Here is a 9,002-nt window from a genome sequence, read left to right as displayed (position 1 = left end):
TCCTCTGAGGTGTCCCATTATTCACAGAATTCCTCTCAGAAGTGTACATGAATTGGTTATTTGCAACCATGTCAATGAGTTCTTGAGCTTCTGCAGGTGTTTTCTTTAGGTGAATGGATCCACCTGCAGAATGGTCCAGTGACATTTTCGAAAATTCAGATAGACCATAATAGAATATATCTAATATGGTCCATTCTAAAAACATGTCAGATGGACACCTTTTGGTCAACTGCTTGTATCTTTCCCAAGCTTCATAGAGGGATTCACCATCTTTTTGTTTGAAGGTCTGAACATCCACTCTAAACTTGCTCAGCTTTTGAGGAGGAAAGAATTTATCCAAGAAAGCCGTGACCAGCTTCTCCCAAGAGTCCAAGCTATCTTTAGGTTGTGAGTCCAACCAGATTCTAGCTCTGTCTCTTACAGCAAAAGGGAAAAGCATGAGCCTGTAGACTTCAGGATCTACTCCATTTGTCTTAACAGTCTCACAGATCTGCAAGAACTCAGTTAAAAACTGATAAGGATCTTCAGATGGAAGTCCATAAAACTTGCAGTTTTGTTGCATTAAGGCAACTAGCTGAGGTTTCAGCTCAAAATTATTTGCTCCAATGGCAGGAATGGAGATGCTTCTTCCATCAAATTTGGACGTGGGTTTGGTAAAGTCACCAAGCATCCTTTTTGCATTATCATTATTGGGTTCGGCTGCCATCTCCTTCTCTTGTTCGAAAATTTCTGAAAGGTTACTTCTGGATTGTTGTAATTTAGCTTCTCTTAGTTTCCTCTTCAAAGTCCTTTCAGGTTCAGGATCAGCTTCAACAAATATCTTTAAGTTAATAAATTCATCTAGGGGTACGTTGATTTTCACTTAAATTTTGTAATGCATTTTGAAAAGGCAAAATAAAGACAATATGTTTCTCATAACTTTTAAATTATTTTTTTAGTTACTTATTTTCTTTCCTTAATTTAAAAAAAATATCATTTCGTGACAGCTATTAAAAAAATTAGCAAAAATAAGTATTCAATCAATGCAATAGTTCAAAATATTATATGATAAAAAAACGAAGAATAAATGACACAATGATAAAAAAATATAAAAATTTTTCTATTGAAATTCTAAAAAATATATTCATAACAACTTAGGCTTGAAAAGTTTTTTTTTATTAAATTTTTAAAGAATTTGTCATTGACAAATCAAAAGAATAAAACTAAAAGAACTAACTCTAAAAATTATTTTAGACTAAATTTTTCAATTTTATCGTACAACAAACAAATAATAAACTAAAATAATAATTTTAAAAAAATAATAATACTTTTAATAAAAACCAATATTCTAAAAAAATCATAAAATATGTCTTTTACTCTCTTTTTATCTCCATGCAGTTTCAATATGCATGAGAATAATCACCAAGAGTAAAAATGTGTTTTGATAATGTTAAAATTAAAAGTTAAGTGTTATGTTTTTTTTATTATCTACTTTTTTTTTGTAAGCACTTTCTTAAGCTTGGTTATCTATGTTATTTATTAGAATAAAAATTATTTTTATCTTTTGGTGAGGTTACGAGCTAAGAAGATTTGGAGATTTTAATTTAATAACGTAGTAAAAATTAAGTCACGAGGATAATCTATAAAACACTTTGATACTTAAGTTAGTAGTACTTTAGGTGATAAAGCGAATAATTCGTTACTGGTTAAGTTTCACTTTTTTTTATTATATCTCTCCGATATAACTGCTATTAAACATTTTTTGTCTTTAATGTATGCGTTTGATATCATGATTTGATAGCTAGTTTCGTGAGTTAATGATTTTATTAGCTTTAATAATTTAGCCGTTAGCTAGTAATAACTAGGGGTGATTACGGATTAGGTTGGTTTAAATTTGGGGTGAAATTAGAACCGAACCAATTGAATTGTAATTGGTTCGATTTAGTTCAGATTTACGTTTTTTTATATATGTACCCGAACCAAACTAAACTGATTAAGAACATATTGGTTTGGTTTGGGTAATTGGGTACCCGATTAAACAAAAATTCGCAAAAAATAAAAAAATAAAACTTTTATCTTAAAAATTTTGTAAATACAATAAATATGTAAAATTAATAAAAATAATCTAAACATTTTAAACACCAAAAACAATAAAAACTAAACACATTAAAATTTAAACATATTAAAAGGTATATATATATATTTTAAATTTTTTTTATTTAATTAACACATGATCGGATTCACAAATTAGTTCGAATTTCACATCTCTAGAATCATTATCCGGACTAATTACTAAAGAGAATTATTAATTTGATTCAAGTTAGACCCGATTACTCGTTAATTTCAGAACCAATTTAATTAGTTCAGTTTAGATAATAATCGAATACCCAATACCTGTAACCACCCCCAATTAGTAAGGTCGTGTTTTCATTTATTCGTATTCTTGTTACGCTATTATTCTCGTCCAAAACAGAAATAATAAAGCCAAGTGATGATTTATATCACACTCCAAGACTCCAAGTTAAATATTATTTGATTTTTCTTTTTTTTATTACAAATATTATTTAAATTTCCAACATGAAAGTTTTGGACATATATGTTTCTCCCCTTTTTTTTTTCCAAAACCATATCTCATTGTGTCTATGAAAGTGCCCCCACGTTAGTATATGTATGTTGAAATATCAAACATCATTTAATTTTCAATTTATATTATGGAACCTTTTTAAATGTTTTTAAAATATCAATATTTCAATAATATTAATGGTTAATTTTAATTAGTATATATTTTTTTATAATTAAAATTATGGCTAAAATTATTAAAACACTAATATTTTAAAAATACCAAAAATTTTCCTTTATTTATTGTACGAAAAACTTTTATTTTGTGAAAAAAATTATTGCTATAAATTTTCAATCATACTAGGCGTTCAAATCTCATTTAATTTTCAATATATATTTATGAAATATTTTTAAATATTCTTAGAATATCAATTTTTCAGCATTTATAACAGTTGATTTTAATTAGTATATATATTATATATTTTTTATAATTGAAATTAATGACTAAAATTATTAGAATATTAGTATTTTCTGAAATTTTTCATTTATTTATTGTACAAGAAACTTTTACTTTGTGAAAAAAGTTTTTTATTGTTAGATTTTTATTATGTTAGATATACATAAAAATTAATCATTAATAAAATATAAATATATATTAAAAATAAATAAAATATTATATATATATTTATATATAAATATATTAATAATTAATTTTAGTGATTATTTTTAATATAGACGTAGAGAATTTTGGAATTTAGGACCTAGCTTTTAATGTCATAACGATTTAGCTTTTATATGCCTTGTATCATATTCGAGTAGAAAGATGTCATTAGTCATTACAAAGATGGCCTAACCCAATTGATGCCAGAATAAGGTGCTCTTTGTGGCCTGCAAGCATTTCAACATTTATTTTCTCAGGGTACATACTTATTTCAACCTCTTGTTTTTTGGTAACTGTTACTCACTTAAATCATTCAACCTATCACTTATTAGCTTAGCTAGAAAATCCAGCAATTAAATAGAGAAAACTGTATCGTACTTGCTTTTGATGCCTCGCATTGTCCACATTCAAGCATCCATAAATGTGTTCCTTATATAATTCCTGTTTCTTTTGTGATGCAGACGTGTAATAATTTGTCTTTTATTATCGTATTATAATAAAAGAGGAGAACAAAATCAAATTAAGTTAGTCGAGTCTAATAATTAATTTATTTATCCAATTAAACAAGTGTATAAAGTATAAATTTTATTATATATATGTAATAATTTATTGTTAATAGTAAAATTTTAAATAAAATTTTAATTTATAACGGATTAATTTTTTATTTATTGGATTAAAAAATATTATAAAAAAAACTTGTATAAATCTTAAGTGTTTTTTGGTTAAACTAACAAGAGATATAACTAGTGATGGATTTAAAAAATTTGTGATAATGGAACAAAATAATCATAGCATGAAATAAAATGAGAGAAATGGAATAATGAAATCAAATTTAATCATATATATAATGGAACAACTATACATAAGAATTATGTATTACTTAAGTTATTTTTAAATTTTAATGAGACCTTGTCCCCACACCAAATAGAATAAATTTGTCTTTATATATAATTATTTATATGTCTTTTATCGATTAAACAGACAAATAATTTCATAACTTAAGGTAAAAAAATTTATGATAAACAAAAATTTAGAATTTTATACTTATTAATCTCCAAAAAAAAAAAGACACTAAGACCTAATAGTTGAAAGTAGGACTAAATTAAAATATGCACTCTATCTGTAGGTATATACAGTCTGACTTAATCTAATTGGATATAGTTGTTTACTTAACCCGTTGTAAGTAAAGTAGAGTGGGTGCAGGTTTGCTTGCGGATAAAGTTGGATGCAGGTTTAGAGTATATCCTATCCTATCTGCACCCCTAATATATGTGTAGTGAAAAAAGTGGGTAGAACCCATTTTTTTTGTAAAAATTCAAAATAACTAATAAACTAGTCATTTAAGGATTAACCACAAAAAATGTCTCCAAATTATTCTGATGCTAATAAAAATGCTTCTAATTTTTGTTATTGACAAAAATATCTATAAATAGTTTTAAAATGTACTAAAATTACACATCTGTTAAAACAGAAGAAGTCTGTTAACATTTTAGTTTGACATAATAAACGAGAAAGTTGATGTGGCCTCATTATGTTTTAATCCCAAATTAAAAAACCTTAGACCCCCCAATTTCTTCATATCACTCTGTTCTCTCCCATCTCCTCTCATGGTCTCACTTCTTCCAACCCACCCTCTAACCCACTCACCATCTGCAATATCCACTGTCGGCAAACCACCACTGCCACAGCTACATCCACCTCCCTATTCTTTACCCCTTTTCTTCTCTCACTTCCTTTTACTCACTTTTTCTCTCTTCTTATTTGACTTCTTCTTACTTACTCTCCCTATTTGAACAATGCCAAAAAAATGATGAAGTTGAAAAATTACAGCATAACCAAAAACTACAGTTAGAACTGAAATGCGATCACGATCAAAACCGAAAGGCAAGCGCGAAGATCAGAATTGGAAGGAGAGCGCCACGACCAGAATTGGAACGCAAGCATAGCTAGATTTGGAAGGCTAGTATGACCAGATCTAGAAGGCGAGCGTGATAGGATGGAGCTGACTCCTCTATTGGTGTCGGAAGAGATGCTCAGACAGGGGCAGCAACAAGTAGGTGCAGTAGTAATGTGCCTGAGAAGGATGCCGCCATTCACCGCATGCATCCCTCTCTTGCACTGCTCTTCTCTTGCCAGTGGTCCTTGCTTGCATTGCTCCTTTCTTGTCGATGGTCTACCACTATTTCTACTTCAGCTTTTTATCTGTCTTGATTTTTTTCGTTGTTCTTGTTATGGAATTTTTTTATTTAGTTTATTAGTGATTACTGATTAATGCTACTATTGTTAATGAATTATGATTTTAATGAAAATTAGGATTTAAATTAGGTTTTTTTTTTCATTTTAATTTGGATCTGTTTTAATTGATAAAGTTCAATTAGATTTTGGAAAGAAAGTTTAATTTAGATTTTTTGTCTGCTTTGTGATTTTGAAGAAGACAATGGGTGTTGATGGTGTGGAGGTGAGAGAAAGAAGGCGAGTGATAGAGAGTGAGAGAAAGTTAGAGAAGAAAAAAAAGGAGTGGATAAGAAGGGGGTGGAACTGCAATGGTGGTGGTTCGTCGGTGGCTCTGTCACGACAGACAAAGGTGTTGGTGACTAAGTTAGAAAGTGGGTGAGTGAGAAAAAGTATGAGAGAAGGGAAGAGGGGGTTCCGTTTGCCACATATGCTACTTTGTTTGCCACATCAGACCAAAATATTAACGACCTCCTTTGTTTTAACGGATGTGCAATTTTGGCGTATTTTTAAATTATTTAAGAATATTTTTGTCGATAACTAAAGGTGGGGGCATTTTTGTCAGTGTTTGAATAATTCGATGACGTTTTTGGTGGTTAACCCATCATTTAAATTACTAATTTAGCACGTTTATTATTTAAAGAGTAATGTTGCAAGAATTTAGAGTTAGAAGAAGAGTGACAAGATATTTATTTTTATTTGTGTTATTTTAATTTTATTAAGAATTTGATAATCATGCTATTTGTAATTTTATGTTAAATTTCTTTAAGATTTTATTATTTTTAATTTCAATTTGAACTTAGTTTTTTAGTTTCCACTACAATATTTTGGGTTTATGGCCACGGTAAAAAATCGTGATCATAGAGGGTCTATGGTCACGATTTTTTATTGTAACAAAAAAAATTATGATCACGATTTAAAAAAAAAGGTGACCTAAAAGGGTCTATGGTCACATTTTTTGAGGGTGACCTAAAATGGTCTATGGTCACGATTTTTAGGGATGACTAAAAAGGGTTTATGGTCACGGTTTTTCAAAAAAGGATGACCTAAAGGAGTCTATGGTCACGGTCTTGGGGGTGACCATAGAGCAACCTATAGTCACGATTTTTACGCATGACCATAGATTAACCTATGGTCACAGTAAAAAAACGTGGCCTAAAGTGCTAGAATTTGAACACTATAACCGTGACCATAGAAACCGTGATCATAAATAAAAAAACTGTGACCATAGGTCTACGACCATGACAGAATAGGCCACGGTGAAAAAACCGTGACCATAGGTCAAAAACCATGACCATAAACTTATGGTCACCCTTTTCATTAACTACCGTGACTATAGACCTTTTTTGTAGTGTTCTATTTTATTAATATGTATAAAATATAAAATGATTGAATTTTATACTTATTTAAAAAAATTTGATTTTTTCTACAGGTAGGGTTAGGTAGGATAGAGTTAAAAACTTTAGGATGCAAAAAAGATTAGGGTTAAGATTCTCAATCTACAGATAGGATAGAATAGAGTCCAAATCCTATTCTACTTGTTGTAAGCCCTAGTTGAAAGTGAGCCTTGTTAACTAACTCATCCACAAATTTATTTGTCCCCTTCTCCAATGATTTTTAGCACTAAAACTTTCCACTCTTGGTCCAACAGATTCTTTATCATCTAAAACAGCGTCGCATAGGGATGGGCTTGAGTGTTATTTAGCACGCAAGAGTGAAATTGCTGCCGTGCAATTAATCCATTTCTAGTATCACATTTTTATAACCATGATTCCAAACGAAGTTGAGACCGTGAAAGATTCCCCATAAGTAATTCAACAGCAACCATCGCGCGGACAGTATCCCAAATTGGCCGCATAACCAAGTTTAATAATTCCCACCTCATCTCACAACAACCACCACAATCCAACTTCCCTTCTTGTTTAACAGACCCATCAAATCACAATTTAATGTCATTCTTATACATTAATTACGTGGTCGAATCCTTGCTCAACACCAATGTCTTCCTAATGTTTGGAATAGATTTTAATTTTGTCTACCTGTGATTTTTCTCTTGTCTTTTTGTTATATTTATATATTTAACGCTTTAAAAATGGTTTTTTAATCGGATAATTAATATACCAAATATATTTGCATAATTTGATAACGAGTGGTGCTATATATACAAATTTTTTTGGTAATTAAATTCAACTAAGTTAATTCAACTACAATAAAAATTACTCTTAAAATAAAATACATGATACACGTAATTAAATTCCAGTACTAGCACATAATACAAAGAGCTTGCACTATATGTATAAGTTTTTCTACATTTTCTGCAATATATAAATTTTTGTTAGAAAACACACAAATTTTTAAATTGTAGTACATAAAAATTGGCATGTAACAAAAACTTATTAATATAGTACATAAATTTTTGTATATAATATACAAATTTGGTGAATGTTATCCTACCCTCTCTAAAATAACGTGTAAGTTACCTGTCATATTTTAATTGGGTGTTTATTTTAACCTGAGTTATCTTCTCCACTCTTTCGTCGTCGTTGCGCCTCCCAAGCATCACCGTTTCATTGGTGTTTCGTTTTCTCTTCTCAGATCATTCTTCTAGAAAAGGTACTCCAACTCTCTCTCATTACTTTTACTCCTTTCCACTCCTTCGTCGTTGTCATTACGCCTCCCAAGCATCACCATCTCATTGGGTGTCTTATTTTCTCTTTCCAAATCATTCTTCTAGAAAAGGTACTCCAACTTTCTCTAATTGTGTTTACTCCTCCCCATTGTACTCTTTTGTCGTCGTCGTTACGCCTTCCAAACATCACCGTCTCATTGGGTGTCTTGTTTTCTCTTCCCAAATCATAAGGTACTCCAACTCTCTCTAATTGCGTTTACTCTTCCCCATTTTGTTGTCATGTCGTTGTGCCTCCTAAGTATCACCGTTTTATTGGGTGTTTCATTTTCTTCTTCTGTCAGGCCGTCACCGTCTTCCAAAGCTATTATTAATTATCATGAGATTAAAGTAACTTAGGCTAAAATAAACGCTCAATTAGAATATGACAGAGATAACTTACATGTTACTTTAGAATGGGTATGATAGCATTCACCTACAAATTTTTGAACCATAACATACAAACTTTGAAAATATAGCAAACAAATTTTTGCTATACTAAAATTTATATGTATATTCTTTTATTGAATTCTGTTACACATTTTTTTTCTCTTTTTATTCATAGTGTGTAAACCAATCACCATTCATTATAAGCCAATATTACATTATAGATTCCATTTTCCAATACACACATACAAAGGTACTATTGACCCTCTTTTTAGGTATGTCATCGTGGCTCATGGCTATTAATTCTGATGTGCAGTTCCAACATTTTTTGGTGGTTAGGATCCACAAAGAATGCAGTACGACAATCTTTGAGTATACCCAACACATTTTCTTTGTGTTCATAGAATGCTGCCCTTAAATGCAAGAGGTGCAAATCGAATTTGAATGCAATAACTCTTGAAAGTTTAATGAGGAACATTGCAAACAACATACCACATTATATGTGTAAATCAAACAAAG

At 30.1% G+C, this 9,002-nt stretch overlaps 1 non-coding gene across 1 annotated transcript; it reads left to right on the top strand.

Moving 5' to 3' along the window:
- Positions 1-203: 203 nt before the first annotated feature.
- LOC112793819 (small nucleolar RNA R71) lies at positions 204-307 on the top strand. The gene has a single exon (XR_003198511.1). It is a non-coding gene; the product is annotated as a small nucleolar RNA R71 (small nucleolar RNA).
- Positions 308-9,002: the final 8,695 nt, after the last annotated feature.

This window comes from Arachis hypogaea, chromosome 3, assembly GCF_003086295.3.
Source record: "Arachis hypogaea cultivar Tifrunner chromosome 3, arahy.Tifrunner.gnm2.J5K5, whole genome shotgun sequence".
Lineage (NCBI taxonomy): Eukaryota > Viridiplantae > Streptophyta > Magnoliopsida > Fabales > Fabaceae > Arachis > Arachis hypogaea.
Note: the sequence above shows the minus strand (reverse complement) of the source record. Positions and strands in the feature narration are given on the sequence as shown.